This window comes from Eurosta solidaginis, chromosome 3 (genome assembly GCF_040869045.1).
Source record: "Eurosta solidaginis isolate ZX-2024a chromosome 3, ASM4086904v1, whole genome shotgun sequence".
In the NCBI taxonomy this organism is placed as follows: Eukaryota; Metazoa; Arthropoda; class Insecta; order Diptera; family Tephritidae; genus Eurosta; species Eurosta solidaginis.
In genome coordinates, this window is record NC_090321.1 from 224,986,226 (window position 1) to 225,003,067 (window position 16,842).

The following is a 16,842-nucleotide window of genomic DNA, read 5'->3' on the forward strand; positions in this document are numbered from 1 at the left end:
TCGCTGTTTTTAATGCGTTCAGCAAAATTCGTATATTTTATACTTAGTAAGGTATGATTGATTGAACATAAAATGGAAGTGCGGCTTTTTATAGTTAATAGCAAAGAAATGTATTATAAAACTATTGCCAAATGTTGTCCTTTTTGATCACTTTTATTTTCCTGCAGATTGATTGATAACGTTGCCGATATCTTTCTGTAGCTTCGGTAATATTTTTTTTTTTTTTACTTTTTCTGCAAAGATATAGCAAATATCACTTTTCTGGTGTGTATCGGGCGGAAACTCATGCTAGAAGAGAAAAATTTTTCTCCTCATGGCCGGTCTGTCTGTTCCCTTCTTTTCCGATATTTTTCATCGCAACCTTTGCCACATCGCTAGGTGTGTTCCCGTGAACACGCTCCCAAGTAGATCGCAGCCATATACCGTAGCAGCAGACCGTAACAATATCTTTACTCCTTTTTGTCAAAAGTTTTTATTTATATTAGGGCAAATATTCTACTACCTAGGAATCTTACATCTAATGTTTATTATTATTTGTTTTTTTTTTTTTTTTAAGCTTTAAAGTGAATCAGCAAGACCAGCATTATGCAGAAAATTAATTAATTCTTCATAATACGAAAAATTTTTTGTCATAAATAGATCTTTTAAATTATTGAATTTTTTAAAAATGATACTGGTTCTGAAGGCACTGTATTTGTTGCATTCAAATATCATGTGCTGCGTCGTTTCTGCCACATAGCATACTTGGCAGTGATCAGAGATGTTTGCTTTAACTTTTTTTAAGTATATCTTTCCATACGTATATCCTAAAATCAGTCTATTCAATAACTTCGTGTCATATGCATTTAATGTGTTTTTTTTATTTTTAAACCAAGGTTTCTTTTCCTTTAATGCTATTAGTTCTATAATATCTGCATCCAGTTTTGGACACTTGTCTTTTATTTCTCCTAACGTTCTGTCCCATAGTTCCCTGCCAATTCTCAGAAGGGCTTCTCTGGGTGTTAAATCTGGATTTAGATGTTGTCCTACTTCAGTTGCTTTTTTTGCCGCTTCATCAGCTTTTTCATTGAATGTTATACCCATATGACTGGGTACCCAAATTATTTGGATTGTTTCAATTTTTGATGCCTGCAATTGATTATGAATTTCCGCTACTAAAAAATTTGTTGTGCTATCACAATCAAGATTACTTATTGCTCCTAGGCTGTCCGTAAAAATAGCTAATTTGTTTCGTTTAAACCTTATTGCTAGTTTCACCGCTTCATATATTGCCACCAATTCTCCAAAAGTTGAAGTAAAAACCTGGTCTATTTTGAAAAGATAGGATACCTTACTTTCAATGTCATATACAGCACATCCCGTACTATTACCTTCAACTGTGGCATCTGTGGCCAGTGTATAGAATTCCTCATTTACAAGCTCGTCCAATTTGGCATAGTACAAGGCTTTTAAATTTTCTCTTGAATATTCCCTTTTGGATTTACTTAATTTCGAATATGTAAATTTTATATTATTATATTTTTGAAATCTTGTCTTTGTATTTATCTTATCCAAAACATGTCTAAACTGATTATATGCATAGCTGTAACTCGATCTAGCTGTGCTATTTTTTTGTATACTGTTCTTCATTTCCGGGTTCAATAGCCATTGTTTCGTCAATTCTTTGGAAGTTAACCAAAGCGCTCTGGAGAGTGGAGGAAGTTCACAGGCCAGAGCATATCTTGCATACGTTGGTGTGTTTGGTGGGACACCCAGGCATCTTCTCAGAGTTTCATTTACAGACGTAATTAACTGCTTACCCGCTCCTTTTGGCGCGTCTGCAAATGTCGTGTTTGCGTATTCCGCTTTCGATCTAACATACGTTTTGAATAAATTTACAGCATTTTTGGGAGCCAGACCTGCCCTAACTGTTGTCAATTTACTTATGAGGTTTTTTGCATTTATGATGGAGTTTTTAATTCCCTGCACATGTTCTTTGGACGTCAAATTGGCACTGACTATTCTGCCTAGCCATTTTACTTTTTCTACTTGTTGTATGCTATCTCCATTTAGTTGTAAATTAAACCTTCTTTTTGTAGTGCTCATGTACATGAAACACGTTTTTCCTGTATTGAATTCTAAGTTAATTTCCTCACAAAGCTGTTTAAAATTTGTTATATTAGTTTTTAATCTCAACAGTGCCTCCTCGTCTGTTTTGCCATGGCAAATTATTGCCACATCATCCGCATATTGAAATATTTGTGTATTTTCGTCATTAACCTCATGCAATCTTCCAGTGTACACATTGAACAATATGGGCGAAAGACAACTTCCCTGCGGTAGACCATTTTTAATTTGTATTGTGTGCTTTCCTAAAGTCAACTTTCTGTATGAAAATAAGTTAAATATCCACTTAGCAATGTTTGGATGAACTTCTTTCTGTATTAGAATATTGTAGAGAATTTTTAAATCAACACAGTTGTATGCATTTGAAATATCTAGGATGCATGTGAAAACCTTGTTTTTTTTGCTTTTTACCTCTGCAATGTAGTGCAAGGCTTCATTTAGACACATCGTGGCAGATCGATTTTCCCTATATGCAAAGCTTCTGTTAGGAATTACTTTCTTATTTTCTATAAATTCAGTTAATTTATCTTTTATCATCATATTGAGACTTTTTACGACTACAGATAACAGTGATATGGGTCTATAGTTTCTGAAATCATCCAAGTCTTTCCCAGCCTTAGGGATAGGGATAATTTTTATTTCCCTCCATTCTGCCTTTACTGTATTGTTCTTAAAGTGTTCTACTAGCGCATAAAACAGACCCTCTTTTGTCTTAATTGAAAGGTCTTTTATCATATCAAACGTGATCCTATCCAAACCCCCCGCAGTAGATTTTTTCTTGTTTAATAACTCAAGGAACTTTTCAAAACTAAAACATAATTCCTCCCTTAATTGTTGCCCACTTACCATATCCTGCTCAGATATGTTTGTGCTACTTTGTTTTACTTGCTGTTCAAGTTCTTTAAGATAGTTCGCATTATCTTCCTCTGCCCATAAATTTTTTCCGCCGTGATTCATGTTGTGAACATTGTTCACAAACCGCCACGCCTCCTTAGCATTTGGGTTCATGTTTATTTCTTCAATTTTTTCCAGATAATTTTTCCTTTTCGCTTCCTTAACTGCTTTCTTCCATCTTTCCGATTCAATTACTGCCGCTTCAAGGTCCAATACATTGCCTGTTTGCCGAGCTTTTTTCCTTTTGGCTGTCAGGACTCTATAATGTTTTTCCAGTTCTTTATCCCACCACGCTTTTGGTGTGTATCCCGTATTGTTCAAATAAATAGTTGCTTTTTTCCTCGCATGTCTTAATTTTCTTTCAAAGTCCTCCAAATCTATGAAATCTACCGTATTTAAATTATCTTGGAGCTTTTTTCTAGCTACAAAAAGGTTTGGTTGTTTGCTATTTATCATTTCTATGACTATCGGCTTGTGATGGCTGCCACCCAGGTACCCATCATGACATTTGAAAGCTGGTAGTCTTCCCATGTTGGTAAAGGCTAAATCTAAAACCGAGTTCGTATTATAATTAGCACAGTGATATGTCGCCGACCCATCATTCAGACATATCCAATTAATATTGCTTACAGCACTATGTAAAAATTTACCTTTTGCAGTATCCACTACATCCCCCCAGGTGCACATCCGTGCATTAAAGTCCCCAAGGAATAGAACGTTTTCAAATTTTTCCAGATGAGCTAAAATTCTACTTACTTCCAATTCAAACATTTGTGTACCTAGGTTTGGCGGAAAGTATGCCGTGCAAATAGTTAAATTCGTTTTTAAATTAGTTGTTTTTGCTATTAAAATATCCTGATCAGTATGAAATTTGATTTTTGTAAATTTTATTTGTTTTCTAAAACCAATGGCTACTCCTCCATACCCATCGGTCCTGGTTTTTTTTAATAAATTAAATCCAATTAATTTGTGATTACATTTTTTTATGTCATGAGAAAATATCTCCTGAAGGCACACTATATCAATTTTATTTTTTTGATTAAAAAAATCTATATGACTTTTGTTTGATTTTAAGCTTTGCACATTATATTGTAGTATTTTTATTGTGTCCATATTCATTATTTCGACTTTGTTTAACTGTTAGCCTCTCACTAACCTGATTCTGACATAAGTTTTCTATGAGCTGCACTATTGCATCATTGGTGTCTATATTAAATTTTTTCACTAGCAAAGTTAGCAATCTTTCTATTTCTCCTACTTTCGTCCAGTTCTGCTTTTGATAGCAGGGTTCTTCCAACTTGTTTTCTTTCCTAGTATAACTTTTCTCTGATTTGGCTGTTCGCACGTTCCTTGCTACATCACTATATCTATTTCTTGTAAGACGTTTGTTTATCACTTTGTCATTGTTAATGCATTCCACATTTGTTTTATTCAATATCGGAAAACTTTCATCCATTTCTTCTAAAAGACTAAATCTGTTGTTGTAATTAATGGCGCTATGATACGTTTCAAACGCCTCAACTTTTGAAACTTTCTTAACCGTCATTATTTCTATTACCTTTTTTTCCTTTTCCCATTTAGGGCAGTTGTTTCTATTCAGAGCACAATGCTCACCACTACCACAAAGAACACACCGATTTGGTTCTTTACAATTTTTTTTTTCGCAGCCTTCATCTTTTCCACACATAATACATCTGGGCTTAGCTCTACACCCCAGTCGCGTGTGTCCTAGCCGACCACAGTTATAGCATTGCCTAATTCTTGGAATGTAATGTGTCACCTTGAATTTGACACAGTAAATATCTATAGCCTCAGGTATCTCATGCCCTTAAAAACCTATTTTTACCGTGTAGGTCGGAACGAATTTTTCTTTTTCTTCCGGATCTCTTTTGGTTATCCTAGTGACAGATGTTACTTTTATATCCGTGTTTATATTACTCAATATTTCATCATCAGTGAATTCTAAAGGAATATTCCTTACTACTCCTACAGTTTCTACAAATTTTTTGGGTATGAAAGGTCTGAGCCCTAGTTCTTTCACCTTTTCATTGTTTACACATTCATTTGCATACTTATGACTTAAAAAATTTATTTTGAATAATGTTCTTCCAATTAATTTTATGTTTTTAATTCCTGTTACATTTAACTTCCTGATTTTTTCCCATAAAAAAAGCCCATTACTAATTTTTACATTTTTAAATAACTCACTTTTGGAGGAGTCCACCAACACACTGAATTCACCACGGTGTCTTTCCGTGTATTCCTCACTTTTTCTTTCCTCTCTCCTATCTTTATTCTCCTCTGTCTCCATATTAATTTCTGCCTCTTGTTGTTTATTATAATGTACACTCTTTATACCTGCTTCACTTCAACTTGCCTGTACTTCACTACATTTAATATTGTCTTGTTCTTTCTTACCAACATCTTTGTTTTCTTCTTCTCTACCTTTACTTTGAACACTCGTGTTATTTGCCTTCTTTCCTTCTGTCCCTATGTCCATACCCTCATTTGTCACATTTTGCGTTTTTCTTGTTGCTCCTGTCCCCATTTTTTCAGTCATTTTATTTTCATTTTGTTTGCGTTCTGCTACCAATTTGGTCCACTCACTTCTTGGAATTAGCATACCTTGTAACGGAATCTGAATGCCGTTATTTTTTTCCGTTTTTAGTTTTTTAGCTTTTAACTCCCTACCTAAATCAAACTTTCTTTTTTCTTCGATTTCTAACTGCTTTCGTTCATTTTTTGTATTTCGCCTATAGCTAGTCTGCCTATTTCGATTCCTATATTCCAAAAAACCCGTGTCTAAGTCATCTTCCACGTCCGTCTCCATGTCGTCCGCACCAGCGTCATCCCTGACCACTGCCTCCGACGCCCCGGCGTCGGCCATTTTGTATTTTTTCCCCAGTAATACAGCGTCTTCAGATACACTTACCAGAATTTATATTTCTAATTAAATGCTGAAAATGTTTTTGAATTTCACTTTTTTTCCACTATTTACTATTTCCAAAATACTTTTAATGACAATTTGTACAGAGCACTCTTTTACCACTGCTATTTAGACAACTTTTACAATATAAGTTATATTCTTCTTTATAGCAAAAAGCCTACCACCTTCACAGTTGGAGAGTACAACGCCGAATGCACGTATATTTTCAGCGACAATTTCACAATTTTGTTTACATGTAAACATGTTTACCAAATTTAAACCAAAGTAATTTTTACCAAGTAGCGCAACTAACAGCTGATCGGTGAAATTCGCACATTCACACGCACAGTTCTCGACTCAGTTTCAAAAAAAACTTTAGATTATTTAGCTTAAATTTTAAAGTTAGATATTCCTTACCAATTGATATATATATAGAATATATAAGGCGTTTTTGTATTTATTAAAAGAATCTTTTTATTTATATTGAATTTTTTATCATTTATTTTTGAACTTTATTTTAACAATTTCATGCGATTTTAAAGCATTTTCGTGCATATAAATACAACCATGTGCATTGACATTACATTTCATACACGTTCGTATTTGCCATTCTCATTGTTTCGAAATTCGTGTGATTTTTCGAATATTATTATTTTTGTGAAATTTTATACTTAATCTCATGGTTCAATTATGTACAGGTTGGCTCATCTCATCAGCTGATTTTATTTATGTCATTGCATGGTCGAAGGGATTGTCAAAAGGAGATGGCAAACTCAAAATGAAACCAACACATTGGCAACATTTTACTTACACATACAAAAACTGCTAAGTTTTATGTTTCCATTCCATACCATTCGCACCAACACCAATACACAGATTTTGACAATTTGAACAGACATATTTTGTTGCTTTACAGATGAGCCAACCTGTATATAGTTGAACCATGACTTAATCTGTGGTATTGTGGTGGTCATAAAGATTTTATGTAAAAATACTTAGCCTCACAACGCGACAATGTATTTCGTAACGTCGAAGTACTTATATGTATATGGGGAATTCCATCCCATTTCGACCAAACCCGACACCTTTAGAATTGGCTGAAAGTTTTTCTTCTTTTTCTAGCTTACGAGACACGTTTTTCAGAAGTTTTTCAAATTTTTTCATCCAACTCAAAAAAAGTTATGAATTTTTAAAAAAACACCGTTTTTGTTTTCAAAATTCTATAACTTTTTCAAAAATTGACTGGGATTTTTTTTTTAATTTGTTTTTAAATGTACTTTTCGGAAAAAATTCAAAAAAATTTTAAAAAATGTTTTTTTGTAATTTTCTCATAAAAAACTTCAATCAATTCTGCAATCATCCCCAATAATCCCGGAGTGGGCCGAGAATTTTTTTTTTTTTTTTTATTTAATTAAAAACAAACTTTAAAATTTTTTTTGTATTTTTTCCGAAAAGTACATTTAAAAACATATTAAATAAAAAATGATCACAAACGGTTAATTTTTGAAAAAGTTATAGCATTTTGAAAAAAACACCACAACAAAATGCTATAACTTTTTCAAAAATTGACCGTTTGGGATCATTTTTTTTTTTAATATGTTTTTAAATGTACTTTTCGGAAAAAATACAAACAAATTTTAAAGTTTTTTTTCAATTAAATAAAAAATAATAATTCTCGGCCCACTCCGGGATTAGTGGCGATGATTGCAGAATTGATTGAAGTTTTTTGTGAGAAAATAAAAAAAAAAGAAAAAGGGCGAAATTCGAAAAATCTCGAAAAACTGAAATATTAAAAAAAAAAAAATTTTACAAATTTTTTTGAATTTTTTCCGAAAAGTACATTTAAAAACAAATTAAAAAAAAAAAAAGATCCCAAACGGTCAATTTTTGAAAAAGTTATAGAATTTTGAAAACAAAAACGGTGTTTTTTTTTTAAATTCATAACTTTTTTTGTGTTGGATGAAAAAATTTGAAAAACTTCTGAAAAACGTCTTTCGTAAGCTAGAAAAAGAAGAAAAACTTTCTGCTGCCAATTCTAAAGGGGTCGGGTTCAAAATTGGTCGAAATGGGATGGAATACCCCATATGTATTTGATGTGGAAGCTTGCATTTGAGAACACTGTTGCCACTACAGTCCATTCCCTTCCCCCCTATATGGTCCACTGGTCCCTTTTTCTCAATTTTGGTCTTTTTCGGCTCGGTGTTAGTACTTTTATTTCTTTTTCACTGAAACAAAAATTCAAAACACTGCTAAAAAAAATTGCCGCAAATCTATTACCCACATATAATTTTCAATTTACTCCAATGGAATTCTTACCAAGAAAATTGCTCTCTCAATAAAATGTAGCAGAACAATGACATTTCACTTGGGAGATAATTTAGGCGAAGCATTAAAAATGAAGTGTTGAATGTTCGGACAAACACATTGTCATTAATTTTTGATGAAACAACGCACTTATCAGAAAAAGACTTGTTTTAGTGTTTAGATATTCCGATAGGTGTTCAATTATTATACAGTTGAAACTTTTAAAACGCTTCATTTTTAGCCTGAGTTCAAAACTCACACTTACTGAATCTAGGCTCTGGTATGAAGTTTAAACTGTGAGTGAAAATTAAAGCATCTATAAAAATAGCATTAACACAATTGCTTAGTTTCATTTACGATTTATTGAGTTTACCACAACGCAAATTTTTTAACCGTTCCTTACTAAAACCTAACTGCGCTATACATTTTATTTCATTGCAATCAAGCAAAACTAGGTTCACAACGTTAGATTGGTGAAAGACATAGTCTTATCCTAAAAATTTGAAAATGTGATACCTAAAGGTACACTTTGTTTTTGTTTGTGCAGTTTGAACTAAAGCCAGGTGTCTCTTTTATTAAAATTTTATATAGGACACCCCTGAAACATCCTACAATTTTCGTTTTTTACAAAAAATACGATACTCTAGTAACTTGCCGAATTGTTTGTATACCAATAAAATAAAACTAAAATGTGGTCCTTTGTTTTGAGGTCTGGTCCTTTTTTCGATAAATTTTGGCCAGAAATGACAACATGGTGTGGCAACTGTGTTTGGGAATGCACGTGATAAGGTTGCATTTTTCCGAACTTAATTTTTTTTTAAATAATGAAATAGTAGTATGCAAGCGACTGCCATAGTAGTAGACATGTACATGAATATTATGAACAAAGTTTAAAGCTAAAAAAATGTCTTGAAATATAATCCAAGAAAAGATGGACACGAGGCGTAGCTTCATAGATGCGTATTAGGCACATCATAAGCAATCTTGAGGTGTAGAGAGATCTTAGCTGCATGCCATATTTTGCAGGCGTCTACGAAGCTACGCCTCTTGTGTATCTTGTGTAAGTTCAACTTTTTGGCAGATCTAACATTTTTAATTAATATTGATAAATAACACCTAAAGCAAATACGCTTAAGGTGACTTTTGCGTCGTTTTGGCACTTGCGTTGCGTCTACTTCTGACCTTGAACACACGTGATTTAATTGCTTCAATCCATAAGCAACGCAACGCCAACGTCAAAGCAACACACAAAAAATTAAAAACTTACGTTCTTCTTGAAGTTTCTTGCATCTTAGAAAAAAAACCGATTTTCTATCGCCGTTCAACTAAATAAAAAACATAATTTTGTATTAATGTCGATTTCGTGATCGATCAGGAGAGACGGTGGAACATATCTTCCTGGAACGCGACGCAATCTGATGAGGACACAATAGATCAACGGTCGCAGTGCAATCCCCAATAAATTTTCTATCTATCTTCATGTAATAAAAATAGTTGTATTTCATTTTTCCTCATGTTAACGTCCGTTATTTTAAAGTAACCCTTATTTGACGAATCACTGAACGATTTCTTTCAAATAAAGGGTTTGTTAGCGTTCACCGAAGATGGTGAAACGGCCCCTGGAATTGTTAGCTTATATAGCCAAAGAAAGTTATGCATAAGCACAAAACGAATAGTTAGAGAAAATTTAAAATATAATGCATATGTATAAAATGCATGCAATTTATGAAATCATTTGTATTATATAAAATTAGTTTGACATATCAGATTTGTCAATATTATTTCAGTCCTGCTACTTTTAACAAATTTATAATATTTAAGAACATTTAAGAAATAAGAAACATGATTAATGCTTACATTAATACGTGTTTCATTTATTTTCATTGAGGAATAAGTTCGTAAAAATAAAAAGTTGTAACGTACACCTAGTGTGAATCCGGCCCTTTGCGCAATCAAGGTGGATTGCCCCCAGCTAGCTCTGTGAGAGGGGTCGGGGCCCTTAACCCTTGTCCACCTTGATGCGGGGCGGATGTTACAATCATCTCCACCTTCCATCCATGCACACACCTCGGAAGAAGCCCACCCGACCTTGGACCGCTCGATAATTTCGGCCTTCAGCAGGTCCCCTTTATCTCCGCCCCGCCTGACTCCTCTTACCTACCCTGTCGTCATCCTTCCCCTCCCCAACCGATCAAATAAGCCAGCCATTCCAATTTCTTTCAATTCACTGTCACATTTTTTTATTAAAATATCTGAATCCTATACAATGGTATGGATAAAAAAAAACGAATCTTACGGCTATCGAGCCAAATAGCAATGTAAAAAAATGATTTATATCAGGACAAAAACTTGTGTCATGCTATGATCAATATATGTATATATATGTGAATATCGACAGGTAACACATAAAATTATTCACAGGTTCAACAAAAACCACAAAAAAAAAACACACGGAATAAAAATTTAAATCGTTTTCCAAAAAAAATAGATTGCCGAACGGTATATGTATGTACGCATATATATATGTATAGAGATTAACATAACTACTTTCAAAACTTAAAACGAACCATATATATTTTTAGAAAAAATTCGTTTTACGACACTGTACCAAAAATTTTTGCATTCGATTACATACAACAAAGTTTAAAAATGTATCTACTAACAAAAACTATTTATGGAAATTTTAAGAAAATGTCGGATCGCAAAATGACTGCACCGTTAAAAAAAAGTTAATTTTTGTTCTTACGTTTTGGACTTTGGATGAAAATTTACAGGATATGATAATTTACACAAAAAACCCAATTATATAAACATATGAATTGGATACATATTGATATACGGAAACACTTTTTTTTTTTTATAAATCAAAAATGCATGCATCAATGCATTAAATAAATTTTATACTTCTTACGGGCCTATCAGTCGCGAAAAGTAAACCAAACGACTTCACACTCAACTTGAGTAAAATTTTTCAGCTACCTAAAACACCCTAATGCCTACCTAAAAGAGCTCTTAATACGGCTGAGGGGATTTGTTGGAAGCGAGATGTCTGTATCTGCCTCCGCGCAGTAAAAAAAAAACTTCTTTTGCATGAATTTACCCGTTTGGTGTATTTTCCTTATGTCCGACCTCCAGACTACCGTTTACACAATTCGATATTTTCGTAACCCTAATTTTAACAAGTATTTATTAAAATATTATCGCCTAATAAACGAATTGTGGATATGGTTTCGCACCCTTAATTAAAAAAATAGTTTAATACAAACATAATCGCCTACTGGCCGGCTTTTGGTTCATGCCCTTCCGGTTTTGCACTTTTCGGGTGCGCTGCCATAAGATGTATATCATTGGTTGCAGTCTCTGCTGCTGAAATCCACGTTGGTGATAAAATTGGTGCTGTTGTAAAAAAGAATAGTCTCCCTGGCGCTGACGAAGCTTTTGTTTGTTTGGAGACGGTATGTTCCCTGTAGGAACGAGAGTTGCATTTACCATTTGGGCGCAGTTTGAAGCTATTGAAGGCTTCCACGCCAATCAGGCGTTCACGCAAATGAAGCCATTTGACTGGGCGCGCCGGTATTAGGGTGCTTGTGACAAGTACACAAATTAATCCCAAAAAAAAATTAATAAATATACAAAAAAAATTTCTTTTAAAGAAATGGAAAACTTGAAAGAAAATTACTGGAATTTTCTCTAATGGACTCTGTACTCACATACGCATTATGCTGGGTCAGAATCATTCGAAAATTGGTGGCTGCAATAGCCGAATGTGAACCCCGAATTGGCGCGGAAGAATTTCACAGATTCTACAAAAAAAAAAGGATTTCGTTCACTTAGGACTTACCCGTTTAAACTCGCTTTTTAAAAAAATGCCAAACACTCCAAACTCTAGCTTGATATCTGCATTGAAAGCGCACAGTGCTGGGTTAGCTGGATGCCTCCGCTTCTCGACTCCGCCAAAATCTATTTCTGGTTACCTCCTTTCGCCTTTAATACCATTATTACCACAAACTTTTACCTTTTCGGTACCACAATATTATTAAAATACGCACTACTTTCTTGTCCTTTTTTTGGACTTCGCGCACAGGGAAACTTACAAAAATCACACGAGTATTTTATTTTAAAATTTAAATAGCCCGCGCACTGCCAACTTGGTTGTCTGCTTCAATACATTTAAACCTCTTGCCCTACAGTTACCCCCTTTTATATCGGCAGAATCGATCACCGATACCGTTTTCCTTTGCCGTTTTTGTATTATCATTCTTTCTTATACATGTATTCAATCGCAACCATCATAGCCTATATCTCTCCCTTTCCTTATTCTCACTACACTCTTAGCTACCATCTGGCAACCTTTAAGCAGAGCTTTTCGGAGTTTTCGTTGGAGACTTTCCGAACGTTTCCTAGCAATTGACATTTCTCGTGTTTGTTTACATTTTATCGACAGCAAATTAAAGTCCGCGACAAAAAAAAACTTTTTAGTTTCGCGTTTAAATTAAATAATTTCAGTGCGCGAGTGGTATTTTTATGAAAGAAGAGCAACGCGGCTCTTCAGTGCCATTTAAACGTAGTGTGTGCCGGCATCTGGAGTGGCATTGAAAAAGCCACTGCCAACTTATGGTGCCAAGGCTCCGTGCCTTGAATATACCACAGAAATGGAGTTATGGAGCAGTGGTCGAGTGTTAACGGTGTCCGAAAAATATCAGGAGAGGTTTCCAACGACGGCCAAAAGCCTCAGAAGAGGTAATGGTAATAGTCTAGTTGAGGGGTCGACTGTTAATACGCTACCAAAAATATGGAGAGAGGTGTCAAACGACGCGTCTTGACATCAGTATTAATAATCCGAAGGCGGAAAATAAAAATTTTAACGCGTTCAAAAGATATTAACGAAAAACCGAAAAAAGACCCGCGGGTACCTCCGAAACCGGGGGTCGGATCCATAGTATTTTTGCGCAGAACACCTTTCTGCGTTGGCGGCCTTCGGCCGCGATTATAAAAAATAACCCTGGGCTACGCCATGCCAAGTCCGGGTGTGTGGTATAACCGTGGCTACCGCCACGGTAATGCACAATTTTTTTTTGGGTACAAACACAACAACAACCACATGGAAATCGCCAACTTCAAAAGCAAATATCTCCGCACAGAGACAAAATTTTTCTTTTCCGCCATCGGATTATTGTTCTCGAGATTAATACGCGTCGTTTGACACCTCTCTCGATATTTTTGGTAGCGTATTAGCAGTCGACCCCTCAACTAGACTATTACCGAGGTAATAATTAAAAATAAAGACAATTTTCCGGTGGTTGTTGTTAGTTTTGATCATTTTGTTACCCAACACAAAAAAAATGTGCACTTATATAAGTGGCCCATACTTTTCTGACTAAAATAATTTAATTTATCTTTTTTTCTTTTTCAGTGCGGAAATAGGAGGCTCCGGTTGTGAGGCGTAGCGGGTGCGGTGTTGGAATCCTGGAATGCCGAGTTTACGGGAAGTATATATGACTTGTACACCTGTGTCTAAGAGTTATTACTTTTGCCTACTTTTATTCTGTCTTTCTAGGTAACTTTGCCCTTGACTTGTGAGTTCAGCCGTACCACTCGAGCGGGCCATAGTGCGACCAACGCGGGGAACACCCACACCCTGTCAAAGTGCATGTGAAGCTCCATAGATAAAATGAGTAATAGAAGGAACATTGGTTTATATATTACATTTTTAGAATGAAAATCTCCTGCTAAAAAAGTAATAGAATGAACATTGGTTTGTACATTACATTTTTAAAATGAAACTCTCCTGCTAAAAAAGGAGCAAAACCTAACTAAATTTTACCATTTTCGTACTTATCTACAATCCCTTTTGTGATTCAGGATTTCGGGCAAATTTTGAAAAACCTCCGAACATCAATTCCTTCAGTATATGACATTCGGCTGCCTAGTCCACTGCCTTCCACTCTATTCGCAACATAAGCTCTATTTCAGCTGCCAAACTATTGCTGTCTTTCAGTGAGTTTTACAGCTCCGGCTCATGCTCAATTCTTACGGGAATGCCCTGGATCATTGAGAGACTTGAGAAGCAGATATCGTGAAATTTTCGCACACGTGAAATGTGATAGGCAGATGTCGCCGCTGTTTTTCATTTAACTCATACGGCGAAAGGCTAAGCAGCGACATCTATTTTTGAAAAAGTAGGTATATTAAAGGCGGCGTTGCCAACCTAAAAAGAATAAATTTACAAATTATCTGGCTCACAAATTGAACCAGACTTCTATCAGGATTTATCTGGCTCAAATCGTTGTTGTTGCATTTACATGCAAAATTACTTATCTGGCTCAGGATTTTGCCACCGGATGATAGCTTATATAAGCTGTATTTCGTTGCTAACTAGTACAATTAAAACACTAGCTAGCTTACCGAATTGCATGGAAAGCAACAATAAAAAGTAATCGAGTTGAGTTGGCGAAAGCTGCAGACATTGGTGCTTTATCGGTAACCGTATTGGTAACCTTATAAGAGCTGATTCGACCAACCTTATGAGAATCAATGCAATCTATTATTGGTGCCGCTAAGGTCGTAACCGTATCGTAGCCAACCAATTGGTTTTTGGTTTACCATCGTAACGATAAACAGCTGATTACGTTAGGGATATGACTACAGCGATACGACAAACGGCACCAATGACTACAGTTTAAGCGGTTTCAGTTGGTAATTGTCGACCTTGTTCTTGTTGTTGTTGTAGCAGTGCTTCGCCCCACCTAACAGCCGCGACCGGTCACAAATTGTCATCAATATCCTCTAACGGGAGTCCAAGGAAACTTGCTGTTTCAACAGGGGTGGACCATAAGGAAAGGGGTGTTAGAGGCGTTGGTTCCACATTACAATTAAAGAGATGGTTGGTATCATGTGGGGACACATTGCAGGCGGGCATACATTTTGTATGTCGGGGTTGATTCTGGATAGGTAAGAGTTTAACCTGTTACAGTATCCAGAACGAAGTTGAGCAAGAGTGACACGCGTTTCCCTGGGGAGTATGCGTTCCTCTTCCCCGAGTTTTGGGTACTTTTCTTTGAGTACTGGATTCACCGGGCAATTCCCGGCATAACGGTCCGAACCCTGTTTGTGGAGTTCACCAAGGACCTGCTTGTGTTTTTTCGCTTCATACGGCTGGGTTCTCAGGTGCCGTATTTCCTCAAAATGCCCCTAGGCGGTGCTGGCTCATCAATCAGATGTCTGTTGGGATGCTCAGGTTTCTGGGTATTCAACAGGAACTGTTTGGTCAGCATCTCATTTCTCTCCCTGATGGGGAGTATTCTCGCCTCATTATGCAGATGGTGTTCTGGGGACATAAGAAGACAGCCCATGCCGATTCTGAGAGCAGTATTTTGGCAGGCCTGTAGCTTCTTCCAGTGGGTAATTTTTAGCCTTGGTGACCATATGGGTGACGCGTAGCACGTAATCGGCTGGCTAATTGCTTTGTATGTAGTCATGAGCGTTTCTTTATCTTTTCCCCAAGTACTGCCAGCGAGGGATTTGAGGATTTGTTACGGCTCTGAATTCTCGGAACAAATGCGGCTGCGTGCGCACCAAAATGTAGATCCTGGTCAAAGGTCACACCCAAGATTTTGGGGTGTAGGACAGTCGGTAGCGTAGTGCCATCGACGTGGATGTTCAAAATGGTCGACATTTGGGACCTCCATGTTGTAAGTAAGGTCGCGGAAGATTTAGTCGGTGATAATGCCAGGTTTCGCGAGGCGAAAAACTGGAGAGATCAGGGAGGTAGCCGTTTATTCTATTGCAAAGCTCATCGATCTGTGGGCCTGGGCCTGTGGCCATTATTGTGCAGTCATCGGCGTAGGAAACGATTGTGACTCCTTCCGGTGGTGAAGGTAGCTTAGATATGAAGAATTTAAACAAAAGTGGGGACAGGACACCACCCTGTGGCACCCCTTGTTTAATTCTTCTTGGTTTTGATGTTTCGTTTCTAAATTGCACCGATGCCTTCCGACCACCCAGATAATTTGCGGTACACCTTTTAAGACGACCGTATCAAAAGCTTTTGATAGGTCTAGCGCTACGAGTACTGTTCTATGGTGGGGGTTTTGATTTAAACCGCAAATTATCTGGGTGCTAATGGAATTTAGCGCGGTGGTAGTGCTATGGAGTTTTCTGAAGCCATGCTGATGACAGGCTAGTTGCAAATTTGCTTGGAAATAGGGGAGCAAAATGGCTTCAAGCGTCTTTGCTACTGGCGATAGGAGATATATCGGACGATACGACTCTCCTATGTTAGCTGGTTTCCCAGGCTTTAGTAGCGGGACCAACTTGTCCATTTTCCATTTTTCGGGTATGACAAAGGTGGAAAGAGACAGGTTGAAGACATGCGCTAAATATTTGAAACCCTTTTTCCCTAGGCTTTTAAGCATCGGCATGGCTATGCCGTCTGGGCCCAATGCTTTGGATGGTTTAGCGTGACCAATGGCGTCCTCAACCTCTTTAGCGGTGATGGTGATTGGTGACGCGCTGAATTTGTGTTTATGTGCGTGTCGGTTGGTCCTCCGTCTATCTTTGTCGACCGTAGAATGCATTATATATTGTCGGCAGAAAGCGCTCGCTCATTTTTT

The 16,842-nt window shown here is 36.3% G+C and overlaps 1 protein-coding gene across 3 annotated transcripts in view; it reads right to left on the reverse strand.

Moving 5' to 3' along the window:
• LOC137245125 (monocarboxylate transporter 14) overlaps positions 1-16,842 on the reverse strand; it is a 43,892-nt gene that overhangs the window by 11,927 nt on the left and 15,123 nt on the right. The window contains exon 1 of one of the 3 annotated variants that reach the window (XM_067775288.1): positions 12,072-12,522. The exons of the other annotated variants lie outside the window; for them this stretch is intronic. The gene's annotated coding sequence lies outside the window, so the exon portion shown is untranslated. Of the gene's footprint in view, positions 1-12,071; positions 12,523-16,842 lie in introns of those variants that run through there. 3 annotated transcript variants of the gene reach the window in all.